The following is a 16,651-nucleotide window of genomic DNA, read 5'->3' as shown; positions in this document are numbered from 1 at the left end:
ATCTTTAACCCTTAAACGCCCAAGGGTGGGTAAAAAATGTCCACCTAATGCGTATTCCTTTGTAACATATTTATTACGTGTTTTAAAATTTTAAAAAAATTATTTATTGTTAAAAAGACAGCCCTTTATCGAATGTTAATTTGGTTCTACCGATATTTTTAAAAATAAAAGTAATACCTTGAGTTAAATATGAGCCGGCATAAAAAGTACACCCTTGATAAAACTTGTTACTAAAGGTTTCTATATAATTTCTTATTGGTAGGAACATAATCCATATAAAAACAATAAATGCTGTATAAAAGTTATATTTAAAAATCCCTCAAAAGGGCCACATCAATTCACATAACTAGTTTTCGACTGGTTTACCAGTCATCATCAGTGCTTACCTAAAATGAATATAACCTGATAAAAAGGGCAAAGATGTTGAAATTTTGACTAGGGTTAAAAAAATATTAGGTTATACTCACGTGCAATGTACATAATCCATATAATTATCGACGTATAATTACATAATCGACATAATTATCTGCCAATGAGGAGGCTGAAAGGAAGAATGTGGAGAAAATCGACAAATCTGAATTACTGGCTTTTACTGTTATGTTAATTTTGATGTACACTGTAATTTTGTTGTAAGGTTTGTAAATTGTTTATATTAATATTTTAGAAGATGCTGTGTTTATTAAGAATAATATTCTTAAGTTTAATCCATTTCCAACAACTCTCAACAAATATTTAGCTGTTTTCGAGGTGGACATTTTTTACCCACCCTTGGGCGTACATGGAACCTAAAAAAGGTTGGGCGTTTAAGGGTTAAAGCAGTTAGCTAAGGAGTGCAATTTTACTACTGTAGATTCTGGTACTAATAAAAATGATACGATCCGTGGAGCTTTTTCACTGGAATGACGTCCGCAAAGATACGATCAAGATTATTAGAGAGTCTGACATTAACTTTCGAAGAAACTTATAATATATAGTCTGTTCGCTAAACTCAGACGCAACTGGCTAGATATTTTAGTCGATAATTTTTTTGTTTTTTGCCAATTTTGCAAAAACTGGCAAAATTACTAACTATTTAGTGATTATTAACTATTTAATAATTATTTTTTGCCAATTTTACTGAAATTGGCAAAATTACCGACTAAAATATCTAGAAATTTGCGTCTGAGTTTAGCGAACAGACATAGCTATTTCAATGGAAATGGCAGAACTCAACTCTCAGGTTTATGTAAGTTAAAATCCAACACTCAGTGCTCTACCTGGTAACGATCAATTTGAGTCACAGAGGTCTCCAACGAATTCTAAACTTGTCACTGTGACAGCTGCTACCAATTATACTGCTAACTCTTCTAGGTCAGGACACAAATGTTTTTTCTGCGGTGGACCAATACATCCAAGGAAGAACTGTCCTGCTCGGAAATCCATCTGTAAATCCTGTAATAAAAAGAGACACTTTGCAAAGGTTTGCCGCTCCAAGAGCACTAGTGCATCTACCAATGTATCTGAAGGCTACGATAACTGTACAGCCTGCATTCTTGCTGCTACTCCTCTTCGTTGAAGAAAGCTATCGTGCCTGCTTTTATAAAAGGCCTTCGTGCTGATGCCCTTATAGATACGGGTAGCTCTGCCAGTTTTGTTAATGAAGACTTCGCTAACATATGCAAACTCCCTAGAAAGCCATGTACGCAGACTGTTTCTATGGCCTCATTATCTCATTCCTCTCAAGTTAAAGGTGCAACTTGTCAAAATATTCAAATTGGCGACCACTCCTATGACAACATTAACTTACTTATAGTTAAAAATCTCTGTGCTGATATAATAATTGGTCATGATATTCTATCTAACCACTCGAGTCTAGAGTTTGAATTTGGAGGACCTAAAGAAATATTCAAAATGTGTAGCGTCGTTGAAGCCTCAGTTCCTGCAGTTCTTTTATTTTGTAACCTGACTTCAAATTGTAAACCAATCGCAGTAAAATCACGCAGGTACAGTGCTGAAGATCAGATTTTTATTAAAAATGAGGTGAAGAAGATTTTAAACGATGGCATTATTGAAGAAAGTCAATCCTCTTGGAGAGCGCAAGTCCTTATCACCAAAAACGAAACTCACAAGAAGCGCTTTGTCATTGATTATTCTCAGACAGTTAATCGATTCACACAACTTGATGCCTATCCACTACCAAATATCGAAGAAATTTTTTTAAAGTTTATTTTTTTATTTTTGTTTTATTTTTTTTTAAGTGTCACAATTCACTGTCTTTAGTGCACTAGATTTTCAAAATGCATACCATCAGGTCCCAATGCTTCCACATGAAAAGCTGTATACAGCCTTGGAAGCCGCTGGTAAACTGTACCAATTTCGACGTATTCCGTTTGGTGCTCCCAATGGTGTAGCCAGTTTCCAAAGAACAATCGACTGACTCATACGCACAGAAAATCTTGAAGGGACATATGCCTACCTTGATGACATAACTGTCTGTGGCAAGACGAAAGTAGAACATGACAAAAATCTTGAGAACTTTCTGAAAGCCACAGACAAATACGGCTTGACTCTAAACAAACCGAAGAGCAAATTTAATCAAACAGTAATAAACTTACTCGGTTATACTATAGGCCCAAACCATATCATAAAGCCAGATGGTAGCAGACTACAACCCTTATTAAAAATGCCTCCACCGAATGACACTGCATCTCTCAGAAGAGTACTGGGTATGTTTGCTCATTATTCAAAATAGATTCCCAACTTTTCCGAAAAGGTCCACACATTAGCTCATGTCAACAATTTTCCTTAAAACGAAAATACTTTATCATGTTTTGAAAATCTAAAATCTATAGTTGCAAAGTCGTCTGTTCATGCTATCAATGAAAATATGCTATTTGTTGTTGAAATTGATACTTCAGAACACTCAATTGCTGCTACCTTGAGTCAGGATTCCAGACCCGTTGCTTTTTTTTCCAAGATCACTTAACTCTAGTGAGCTGAACCATTCTGCTGTGGAGAAAGAAGCGTACGCTATCGTTGGATCTCTAAAGAAGTGGCGCCATTATCTTATAGGAAAGCCTTTCACAGTCATCACTGATCAAAGGTCTGTAACATTTATGTTTAACACGAAGCATTCCAGCAAAAATTAAGAATGAAAAAATACAAAGATGGCGACTTGAATGGGCACCTTATAAATATGACATTGTGTATCGACCAGGAAAAGACAACCTAGCAGCGGATGCTTTATCACGCATCTGCTCTTGCGCTACTGCCACGATGGCAGGTGCATCAAAACTCAAGTCACTTCACACAGCACTTTGTCATCCAGGAGTAACACGTATGTTTCACTGGATAAAATCAAAGAATCTACCTTTCTCTCTTGATGCAGTTAAGAATATGACTGGTGACTGTCAAGTATGTACTAAAATCAAACCTAGGTACTTTAGGAACCTCTTCCGAAGCTCATAAAAGCCACATCTCCCTTCGAACGCCTTAGTTTCGATTTTAAAGGACCAGTGCCTTCGAATACCAATAATCGTTATATTCTTACGGTAATAGATGAGTATTCCAGATTCCCATTTGCTTTTCCATGTAGTGACATTAGTGCCAAAACAGTAATCAAGAATTTAAATAACTTATTCATGATGCTTGAATGCCTGCATATATCTATTCCGATCGAGGGACTCAATTTCTATCAGCCGAAGTCAAAGAGTTTCTCAACTTCAGAGGGATCGCGACTAGTAGAACTACTGCTTATAATCCTCAAGGAAATGGTCAAGTGGGGAAGTTGAATTCTACTGTCTGGAAAGCTATCCAATTGGCCTGTGAATCACATGAAGTACCTATTGAGACTTGGGAACAATATTTGCCGAATGTTCTGCATTCTATTCGTTCATTGTTATTTACCGCAACTAACTGTACGCCACGTGAAAGAATGTTCGTGCACACACGTAGGTCTGCAAATGGGAATACAATACCGTCATGGCTAGCAGAATCAGGGCATGTATTGATGAAAAGGTTCGATCGGAAAAGCAAGTATTTCCTTATCGTAGAAGAAGTAGAGGTAATAGAGGCAAATCCTGAATACTCTTTTGTTAAACTGAAAGACAGACGGGAGACCACAGTGTCGAATCGTCATCTGGCTCCAATTGGACGAGGTGAGGGAGACATACTAGAGATACCAGATCAAAAACCAGTGTTGGTAGAGGACCTACATGAGTTACATTCGAACTTCAATGAATCCTCATCTACAACCACGCAAAACATGCAGCCCCAAGCAGATACGTCTATATCTCTCCCTCCACCGGCTCCATTACTTGTTGAAGAACCCCCAGAGTGTTCTCGACGAAGTTCAACAACACCTCCTTCAGGAGCGCCTAGAAGATCTGAAAGAGTTCGTCATTTACCACGGTATTTGGAAGACTATAATGTGGGAGAATGATGTGATATTAACCTACTTGTATTGCATTGGCCGTAACTTTAAATATTGTGTAGACAACTTTATACTAACAGTGTTGACATAAGTTAGTGTCACTGCCAATTTATTCTCAAACTCATTTTGTTAGCGTTATGTACAATTTTATGTTGATTAAAACCTTACATCACAGGTTTTACTTTATCATTCCACCCACATGCCTCCTAATGTATGTAAAACATATTAGCGTAGGAATACCATTTTTTCTTTAATATTTGGGAAAGTAAATCTAAATATTTGCGTTAGTTAAAGATATTTGATACCAAAATTCCAAAGTATTGTCGTTTTTGTCGATTTTGCCTTAGTTGTCTGGAAAAATGACGGTAAATCACAGTTATGCAACGGATTTGTAAAATGCAATTATCTCCAAAATTTTTGAATTGTGAAGTTATTAGCAAGTATATACTTTTTGTTTAAATAATGTATCTTTAATATCTTTTAACTCAAAGAGCCCCAATTTGAAGAGCAAAAAAGTTAAAGGCATGCCACATATGTGGCATATGTGGCGTCCTCTATCAGCTACAACAAAGTCAGCATCAAATTATAATTTCGCTACTCAAAAATCTCCAGTTATAAATTATTATACATAAATGTCCTAGCATATGTCCTTATACAAGCATATTTATCCGAAACATACTAGAGATGATAATACCCAAAAAATACTATCTAAGGAAATTAGACAAAAAATAGAAAAAATATAATGCATTTAAAACGGGAGGGAAAAGTGTGTTAAAAAAATTACATGACACAAACTCAAAAACTGGAGAAATGGAACAAAAAATGGACAATCCGAAAAGATATATCCAGTGATAAATTACTACCACACTCTCGAGCACAAAAATGGACCCAATCAATAAATTGTAGTTTATGCTTAATAATTCCATGCTGTCTTCTCTGAATTAAAACAATTAATGCAAAAAAATATTGTCTATTGTAGAGCTTCCAAAAAATATGTGTTATAAATATTTGTAACAAACATTTGCAATAGACAGTCAGATGACTCTCGCCCGTCACCTCCTTATGACGCAGTCTACAGTTTTAAGAGCTTACCATCGATAGTCGACGAACAGGTTGTTAGTGACGTGTAATGCCATAGATAGAGGGATGATCGATTCATTGTCCAGAGTACTTTGCTGAATCGGCGCGCGACGCGAGTTTGCTTCAACAATCCTTGAAGAATGTTCGAAGTGTTACCGTAACTCAGTGGATAGTTAGGAGAAGACTTAAGGCTGCTACTTTGACTCCCAGATAACCTTACACAGGGCTTAAATTGAATGCACGTCAAAAACAATCTCGACTTCAGTTGGACACGTCAATTAGGACCTTCTCGAGGATACGTCAATTGGGACCTTGGCTAATGGGGCAGAGTTTTGTTTTCTGACGAGAGTCTAATGTACTTTCAAAACAATAACAGAAGACGACGCGTCCATCGGAGGCCCGGAGAACCATTTACCCAGTGCTGCAATATCAAAACAGTGATCTATGGAGGTAGTTCGTATATATTTTGGGGTGGTATATCTTTAGAAGGAAAAACAAAGCTTGTTTTCGTGCTCAGTGGTGGTCGCGAAGGGAGTTTGATGGTGGATCGTTACATTATAACGCTCGGTGTAACACAGCTTTGATTACGAAAGATTACCTGGCCAACATCAATACATATAACAATAATGGACTGGCTTCCATTGAGTCCGAATATGAATTCCATCGAGCACCTATGGGATGAGTTCAAAAGAATGAAAGAGGTGAGTGAATATGTAGCTAAGCTAAACCTAAATACGACACATGAAAGGATATAAAGGAGGGGAGAAAGAAAGAACGAGTATCGAAACCTTCATTAACACAAGTGTGTCATCCAAAAAAAATTACAATTTTCATCAAATTATTGTACGCATTTTCTTGAAAAGTATTTATTAAACAAATATTAAACAAATATTTAAATAAAAATAATGTTTTACACTGACAAACAATTATACCTAAATATATTGTTACTTGCTTTGTATTTCTTCACTTTTATGTTCTGCAGCATTAGCTGGTTGTTTAGTTTTTGTCTCACTTTCTCTTTTTAAATTGGGATCTTTACCTTTATCAGACTTTACCAAAATCTTAGACGGTAACAGATGATCTAATCCATCAGTATCACTAACATATTTGGGACTACTGTTATTAACGTCTTTACATAGATTTCATATCTTATCATTTATCATTAACTGAATTAAAAATTTCAATTTTTTTTATTTCTTCTTTTGAATAATTGATATCCTCGTTGGGATTAAATACTTTTTTTAAGTTTATCTGCATCATTTCTAACTGCACATCTATAATCTCTTTAACTATTTTCAAACTTACGGTGTTATAGCCAGTGGGTCGTACTTCTCGTTTCTCGTAATAGGGAACTTAGCATTTCCAAAGTTTCATGTCGTCTTTTATGGACTTCAACCCCTATTTAAACCATTTTGAAAAATACTTTACTGCATTTTTTCCTTATAGTACATTCTTTCACGGTTTTTGCTCTAAATTTTAAAGAACCGCTTGGATTGACATGAAATTTGGTATACGCATGGCTTACATGTCAAAGAAAAAAAGTGATATTGTGCCGATGTGTGCTTTTGCCCTGGGGGTGACTTTCACCCCCTCTTGAGGGTGGAAAAATATAAGTCCAAAATATGCCCGGAAATGGATGAACTGCCTAATTTTAAGTAACTTTTGTTCTATAGAGCTTTTTCGCCAAGTCAACACTTTTCGAGTTATTTTCGAGTGAATATGTTCATTTTTTAACAAATTAACTACATTTTTTGACGTTTTTTCGCAAATAACTCAAAAAGTAAGTATTTTGTCGAAAAAAACATTCTTAACAAAAATATGGCCTGTAAAAAAGTAAAAAAATATGGTGTACGCGTTAGGCCTCTGGACCTCGTAAAACCAGAGTTATAGCCAATGAAAAATATATTCATATTCACCAAATTTCAAATAGAATAATTCGAAGTGAAATATCCAAAAAATTAAGCAATTTTTGGGAAAAATCCATTACAACTTTTTTAAAGTGTTTAAAAAGAGCTTTATTTCTGTTTGTATAAAAAGTTTTTTTCATTAACCCATTAGCGCCGAGATTAATAAATTATTGATTTTGTATTATTTTTTGCAATATTAATAATGAACTGTGTTTAAATAATAAAAAAACTTCATAAAATATTTTTTCTGAGATATTCCATTTCTGAGATATTAAGTGTTGCCTTAAAGCAACGCTAGGCGCTTACACTACCTAATTTTTGTTGAAAATAATAAACCAAAAAATTAAAGCATTAGGGATACAGTAAAGTAGGCAATAAAACAAAAATAGATATTTATTCATAAAAAAATGTAATTCGATGTGATTAATTATAAAAATTTACACTATCGAGAGTGAAACGGTATAAAACAAGAAGTACATAGTCCAATATCACATTTTAAACACATTGTTCTAACTATAGATTTAGGGTAGACTGGGTACGGTTGTAACAATTTTTCTTTAGTGCTTCATAGCACAGCTATTATAGCTGTAAGCAACGATCAAAGTCTTTGATGTGAAGTAATATTCATTTGTCTTTAAATTAATCTCAAAACCTATAGCTCAAGTAAAATAGTACGGAGGGAATATGTCACTTAAATAAGTGTGTGCGATTGTTACAACCGACCCCATACCAGGGGCGGTTGTAACACGAATAGGGGACAGTTGTAACAATCAAAAATAATACATAAATCACACATATAAAATCAGTTTTATTATTTTTAATCATATTTATTAATCAAAAATACCAAACAAGATCAAAATCAAATTTATTAATAAAAAATATCAAACAAAATCTGAGTTTAAACAAATTATAATTTCCTATATTTAATTAGACTCGTCACAGTTGTGGCATATATAATATCTACTTCCATCAGTATTCAGGGCACGTGAGACCATTGTTTGCAGCTACCTTGGCACTGAATCCAACTGTCTTCAGATCGACTCACTGAATAGGTCTCTAAGCAAATAAGACAATAATATTCTTCTTCTGATGGTGTATTAATCTTCATTTTCTTCGCTTTTCCTTTCCCTTTGTTTTTGATTACCTTTCCAGTAGATGATTCGAGTACTTTTTTCTTTGTTCGTCTATTTTTCAACCGTTTTTGTCGCTCTTCATACTCCTTTCTAGCAGCTTCCTTTTCTGGAGTATCTGTGTAGATAGCAGACTTTTTGGTTGTTCGACCTCTGTTTCCTAGTTTTCTAGGTGGAGCTTTAGGGTAAGGCCGTAAAGTCTCAGGCGAGAAGACAGACCGCTTGCTTGTAGACGGTTCTGATGGCTGATACAAAACAGCATCACGAGGAGAGATGTCTGATTCCAGATTCACTGTACCAGCTTGCCATTCTTGGCTAGGTTCTAGAGATGTTTGTCTAGGCGGTGTTATTGTTGCTTCGAGCTTGGATATTTCAATTGGTGTGAGCATTTGATGGTCAATAGATGTTTCCTTTTTAGGATCACTGTTAGTAAATTCTTTAGTTGAAGCTCTAGTTTCGGGCTCAGTCGGGCTTACTGCGCTGGATGAAGGTGAATCCTCCTTCAGTAACGAAGGTGATAGTGATTCGTCATCAGGTGCAAGTCTAATGCTATGTTGATTAGAAATGCCCACCTCTTCAGTAGCATTTGGATTAGGCCTGTCTGTCGCGAACGATGGCGCAGAATCAATTACTTGAAACAAACCGCGGTTGAATGGGAAGATCCCTGTCTTTCGAAATCCGGCCTGGATATTCACCTGAGTGAAAACAAGTGGCATTGCGATAGTTACAATACCCGGTATGTCGTAAATAGTCATGACTTTTCCTGGGTGATTTCGCATCCAGGTGTCACAGGCAGTATTAATGGCTTTTTTGAAAGGCTCATAAACGGATCTATCTAAGGGCTGTAGCTTGTGAGAGCAGTGGGGCGGAAATGACAGTAATACTATCCCATTATCTTTGCAAAAATCTAAGGAGTTGATATGTATATGGGGCGAATGATTGTCTAGCACTAATAATATCTTATGCGACAAAGAGGCATTCGTATGTTTTTGAAAATGTTTAAGAATTATAATGAATGACTTTTCTTGCATCCACCCTGATGGATTACCGGCACCGATTGAGCCCACTGGTCCGTCTCTAATGAAATGCTCTTTATATCTAATTCGAGGAAACACGAACATAGGTGGAATGGCGTTGCCTAATGCGTTAGCTGCAAATGCTAGTTTGACCAAAGAGCCTCGTTCAGCAGAAGTAATTGCGCCCACCTGCCTTGTGCCACGTCTTGCAACAACCCTGTCAGGCTTATGTACTGTAGTAACGCCGGTTTACAATTAAAATTACTGTTACAACCGTCCCCATGAAAATCGTTACAACCGTCCCCACCCCCCCATTTTGATAATAATACTGTCGCAAGCACGAAGTAGCATAACCTATACAAAAACATATATGCTTATTATAATCTCTAAACTGCGACGATTATATAAGCATATTTTGAAATACGTGACAATATTAATATTTAAGTTATAACAGAAAGAAATTCGTCAAAAATACTTACTTTTCGTTGACAAAACATAATAGGTCACACTGTAAGTGTAATTACCGCGCGAAAGGTGATGCAGCACTGACAATCGTGTCGGGACACGTTGTCTGCGTATTCCTTCCCTTGTGCCCCTCTCCTACCATACACAGTTTCGATAATATTCGAGTTGTTACAACCGTACCCTGTTACAACCGTACCCAGGCTCCCCTACATGTTTTAGACGCACATCTTCTCTTTTTCCCATCTGGAATGTACTGTATCAAATGATTGATGGTATGGTGTCCAAAAGAATGTCATCCGATACTCGGCTGTCGACAGATGCTGTCAAGGAAGCCGACGGTCTTCCACTTCCTTTACTAAGTACACTATACTTCGCTAAATATGTGCTTACCATCTCTCTTATAATATAATCTAATTGCGATACCTTTTCTCTGCCAGTTTTATTATACAATATCCAACTATTTTGTAATGCAACATCGAGCATCCACGTAAAAATTGGCCATTACCCTTTTTTGCCACGAATACTGATCCGGTAGCAACTTACATTCTGATCCATTTGGTCAGTTCCTCCCATAAATGTATTATACTTGGCGATCAATTTGGGTCTAGAAACAAGTACGTTTCGTTTGAGTTTCTGAGAAAATCTTTTTACTTGACCTACTTTTTGAGTGCCGCAGGATGATCCATCCACCGGACATATAATTGTCCATCATTTGGTTCAATAGCTGTTTCAAAATAACCTCGATCTTTTTTCAGAAACTCATTTTTAGGAGTTAACGGACAACCTCTGGGAACTCGGTTTTCGCGAATGGTTCATATTAATTCTCGTCAGTGTCTACATTATTTGTATCTGGAGGTTCTACAAAAATATCGCCACCTAGTTCATCATTATAAATTATATCAAGGGCTTGAGCAAGCGAAAATCCTCGTCTAGAACAAAAATGATAAAATTTAAAGTATAGGTAGTACAAGCGCCTAGCGTTGTTTTAAGGCAACGGCTGGGTTACAACAGGCACTGACAAGTAGTTATTGATCAATTCATATAAATTATTTAAAATATGTTTTGTTAGAAGTATAATAAACACAAATTTAACATATATAAATAATAAGATTCATTTATATCGAAATTATGGTACTTACTCAAATCGAAAGTCCATTATTTTTACGTTCTAATATTATGCTCAACTTCAAATGCACCAAACTTACAAAAAGTTCTTAACACCGCAAATAGATAGGCATAACCGAGTGTGAGCGATTATGGTTGATGGAATTTGCAAGGTCACACCTCTTTTATGACTGTCTTATGACTTCAAGCTCCTCCCAAATACAGGCATGTCTGCCGTCGCTTTAAAGCAACGCACGGCGTTAATGGGTTAAATTCAAGCAAGTTACGCTCAAAATAAAGTTGGTCCCTTTTGTTTTGGCAAAAAATATCGGGAAGATCACCCCCTAATTAGCAACTTAAATGAAATAAATCTATACCGCTCCACAAATTATTTTACTTATGTTGTGTTTATATAATCTGTAAGTTTCATCGATTCAAAGTGCTTATTTTTGAAAAAATTTGGTTTTAAAATGAAATTTTTAAAAATTTTAATTTTGAAAAATATGATTTTTTTCAAAATAACTTAAAAATTAGAGATACCAAAAATATTGAAAAACAAAAGAAGTCAGCATTGATTTTCTGAATATCATGTATTTTTTTGTTTTTCTGTTAGACAAAAATTGATTAAGATTTAATGTTTCTAAATTTGCATACATTCGTGATCAGTGACTCGTTCAACTCCTTTTAACTACAGCCCTTTCAAAAATAAGGACTTTGAACCGATGAAACTTACAGATAATATAAACAATACATACACGAGTCAAGAAACTTGTGAAGTCGTAACGATTAAGCTCATTTCAGATACTAATTAGGGGGTGATTTTCCCGATTTTTTTACCAAAAAAAAGGGACTAACTTTATTTTGAGCGTAACGTGTTTACTTTTGATGCTAGAAATTTTTTTTATAAAACAAAAAAAATTAAGCTTTTTTTAAACACTTTAAATAAATTGTAATAAGTTTTCCCCGAAATGTGCTTCATTTTTGGTTATTTCACGTTTAAGTATTCCATTTGTAATTTTATGAATATGAACCTATTTTTAATTAGCTATAGCTCTGCTTCTACTAGGTATACAAAGGTGATATATACACCATTTTTTTAAATTTTTTACAGACTATATTTTTATTAAGAATGTTTTTTCGACAAAATACCTACTATTTGAGTTATTTTCAAAAAACCGTCTAAAAGCGTGGTTATTTTGTTGAAAAAATGAACATATTTACTGGCAAATAACTCGAAAAATATTGACTTAGTGAAAAAACTCTATAGAACAAAAGTTACTTAGAATTATTCAGTTTATCCATTTCCGGATTTACTTTGGACGAATATTTTTTCACCCCCAAGAGGGGGTGAAAACCACCCCCGGAGCAAAAGCACATATCGGCACAATATCACTTTTTTTCTTTGACTTGTTAGCTATGTGTATGCCAAATTTCATGTCAATCTAAGCAGTTCTTTAAAATTTAGAGGTTTTGCAATATTTTACCGTTAAAGAACGGACTATTATTTTTTGATGGCGAACTCATACAAATACAGAAGAAACTAATCGATACTTATCACAGAAGAATAATATAATATGGATCAACAATCCAAACAACTAAAAGAAGATATTTTAAAGAAGTGCTTCTTCTCAGTAGTAAAATTCCACTTCTTAGAAGGATAATGTACTTGCTGAGGTCAAAAGACACCTGCAATGGACATGTTTCTGATGCCATTTTTCTAGAAATAAATTTGAATTTATACTATCACACATTGATTGCCAAGACAACACGTTGTACAAATCAGACAAATTCGCCAAAGTTATTAGACCTATTGTTAATACACAAGTAATAAAAAGATTTTGGCAAAATGTCTATTTGGAAAAAGACTATAGTATAGATAAAATAATGGTTCCTTGTACACGAAGATATGAATGTAATTACATAGTAATACCTCCATGGTAAGCCGATCCGTTGTGGATACAAACTGTTGGGTGTTGTTACGAAACAAGGCTTCGAATCCTATTAATTGTTCGAATCCTACCAGGCAACTTCCAACAGTATTAGCAAGAAACATAAAGATCTACGTGTTGGAATATTTGTTTTGCTATGAAATGCCGATTCCCTTAGATCTAGATGGACAGACTTGAAATTTCCTTATTTTTTTACCATTTTTTTCTTCCGTACCTACGTCTGCCTGAACATTTAACTCATAAAAATTGTTTTGAGAGTGGTACTATAAGCGAAAACCGTATTCCAAGTAGCACTCCGCCTTCAGTTTATTTTCAGTTAACACGTTCGATGCATATGTTGCTCCTTGGCGACATTCGGTTTCTCCGGTCACCGATGAGCGACATGTGCTCACTTTACATTAGAAAAATTATTTCAGGTTATGGGAGAAATACTTAAAAAATATACGCAGCGAACGTGTTAAAAGGTACTCTCAAAAAGAAGAGAAATTTATTCAAGTAGACCAACCCCATATTGTAAAATTATACGTATAATAAAACCATGGGAGTGGTCTACCGATCTAATCAGAACATCAGTCTTTACCGTACAGCCATAAGGTAAAAAAGTGGTATTTTTTTTAATAGCTCAGAGTGTTGATATGGCAAACCATAATGGTGTTCCACACCGGTGGAACAATGTTCCACCTCTCGTTTAGAAAATTAATATTGCTTGGGTATTAGTTTTCCAAAATAAAACGGAATCAGCATTAAAAATAGGGCATTTTTATAAAGATACTTACTTACTTAAGCTGTCCTCTTATACTTTACGGCAGGGGTGGGCCAAAGCCGGCTTGCGGGCGGGATCCGGCCCTTTTGCTTACTTTATCCGGCCCGTTGAAAAATGCCGCAAGCAATTTTTATTCATTTCTTTTATGAGATTTTGTTAAAATCAACAGTATTAGTGTGCGTAGTGTTCATATAAATAATGAAATATATAAATAATGGTAATCCGGTTCAGTAGCGAATGTTTTTCAGTCAGTATATTTGTCGTCTACTAGGTACCGTTTTCCTTCGATTTGACCCTTCATAATCAGCTGCAATAACTCGTACTTATCTTTTTTAAGTATGTGACCAAAATATGCTGTATTTCTTTTTTTAATGGTGGTCAAAAGTTCTCTGTCTCCTCCCATGCTGTGCAACAGAATTTCGTTCGTAATAATATGATCTGTATTTTCAAACCTCTCCTAAAATCCACATCTGAAAAACTTCCAGCTTTCTCATTAAGTCAACATTAACAATCTAAGATTCAGCACCATAAAGAAGAATAAAGTGGATATAACATTTTACCATCCGATATCGGATTTGCAGATTGTGTGTTTGGTTACCTAGTCAGAAATTTCCTCATTTTCAAAAAGGCTCCTCATTGCTCCATTTTTGAACGATTGATTTCGGACTTAGATTTTCCGTAATTTCATTTTTAGTCTAAGAGCTAGTGAACCCTCCGACTAACGGTCGTCCTGTAAGGCTAGAAATTTTTCTAGTGATAATCCATAGCACACCAAAGCTAAAAACCATGACCTGGCAGGCCTCAGCAGTGCACGTGTATCTACCAGGTGAATCGAAAAGTGCAAATTTAGGGGGTAAAATAAACTTTCTCCTGTAAGGTTTAAATTTAAGTATGTGTTTGAGTAAGTCATTTAGAAGAAATGTGTACAATGACAGGCGATTCTGAAGAGCATAAGACCTTGCCAGGCGAGGGGAAAGATTAGGGGTTCTTCCTAAAATTATTCTTTTTGCATCGAACAATTTTTTTTTAGGTTTTTTTGAATGATTCCAAACAGAAAAGGTGTTTAGTGATTTTTCTCTTAAGTTAATAGTTTTTGTTATATAAGCGATTGAAAATTTTGAAAATTGCGAAATCGGCCATTTTAAACCCTAAATCGGACATTTGTTTAAAAATTTCAATGTTGCCAAGGTACGTAGATATTCTTTAAACATTGATTGATGAAATCCCGAAGAGTTATTTGCAATAAAATATCGAAAACCCCTTTGTTTTTTTAATTGCTAATCAAGCGGGCGCGTCACTGTAGTATTAGTGAGGACGTTTGAGTTTGAATAAATTCATTATCTCGAGAATGGGCAAATTTCAAGAGAAATCCTCAGATAGGTCGAATTTTATTTTTGAATTAGGACTTTTTGGCATATATATAATACTAGTGACGTCATCCATCTGGGCGTGATGACGTAATCGATGATTTTTTTAAATAAGAGTAGGGGTTGTGTGATAGCTCATTTGAAAGGTTATTTAATTCTCTATTCAGTAATATAAACATTAACATAATTATTTATACAGGGTGTACAAAAAACTTTTTTCTTCTATTTGTCAAATTTAATCAAAGTTAATTTGATAAAAAAAAATTTTTTTGTACACCCTGTATAAATAATTATGTTAATGTTTATATTAGTGAATAGAGAATTAAATAACCTTTCAAATGAGCTATCGCACAACCCCTACTCTCATTTAAAACAATCATCGATTACGTCATCACGCTGAGATGGATGACGTCACTAGTATTACATATATGCCAAAAAGTCCTAATTTAAAAATAAAAATCGACCTGTCTTAGGATTTCTCTTGAAATTTGCCCATTCTCGAGATAATGAATTTATGCCAACTCAAACGTCCTCACTTATACCACAGTGTCGCGCCCGCTTGAGTAGCTATTAAAAAACAAAGGCGTTTCCGATATTGTATTGAAAAAAACTCTTTGAAATTTCATCAATCAATGTTTAAAGAATATCTACCTACCTTGGCAACTTTGAAATTTTTAGATAAATGTCCGATTTAGGGTTAAAAATTGCCGATTTCGCAATTTTCAAAATTTTCAATCGCTTATATAACAAAAACTATTAACTTAAGAGAAAAATCACTAAACACCTTTTCTGTTTGGAATTATTCAAAAAACCTAAAAAAAATTTGTTCGATGCAAAAAGAATAATTTTAGGAAGAACCCCTAATCTTTCCCCTCGCCTGGCAAGGTCTTATGCTCTTCAGAATCGCCTGTCATTGTACACATTTCTTCTAAATGACTTACTCAAACACATACTTAAATTTAAACCTTACAGGAGAAAGTTTACTTTACCCCCTAAATTTGCACTTTTCGATTCACCTGGTAGATACACGTGCACCGCTGAGGCCTGCCAGGTCATGGCTTTTAGCCTTGATGTGCTATGAATTATCACTAGAAAAATTTCTAGCCTTACAGGACGACCGTTAGTCGGAGGGTTCACTAGCTCTTAGACTATTTGTCCACTCATTCAGTATCTTTTTTTTATGTGGATCCTTGTTACGACTTAATATTTCTTTAAGAATTACGTGACATATTTTACTGGGCACATATTGTTCGAACGTACACCGAACTAAGACAATTTATTATTACTAATATCTATTAAGTATCAACACTCAAATTTCTTCTTTCCAAAATTCTTTTTTTACAAATGCTTTAAAATGATACTAATAATATTTTTGTCAAAAAAATTTCTTGAGCAGATATATTTTCCCACCCCTGCCTTACGGTGTCAAGGTTTTTCTAAAGATAAATATATGGAATTT

This window comes from Diabrotica virgifera, chromosome 2 (genome assembly GCF_917563875.1).
Source record: "Diabrotica virgifera virgifera chromosome 2, PGI_DIABVI_V3a".
NCBI lineage: Eukaryota > Metazoa > Arthropoda > Insecta > Coleoptera > Chrysomelidae > Diabrotica > Diabrotica virgifera.
This window is presented reverse-complemented; position numbering follows the sequence as displayed.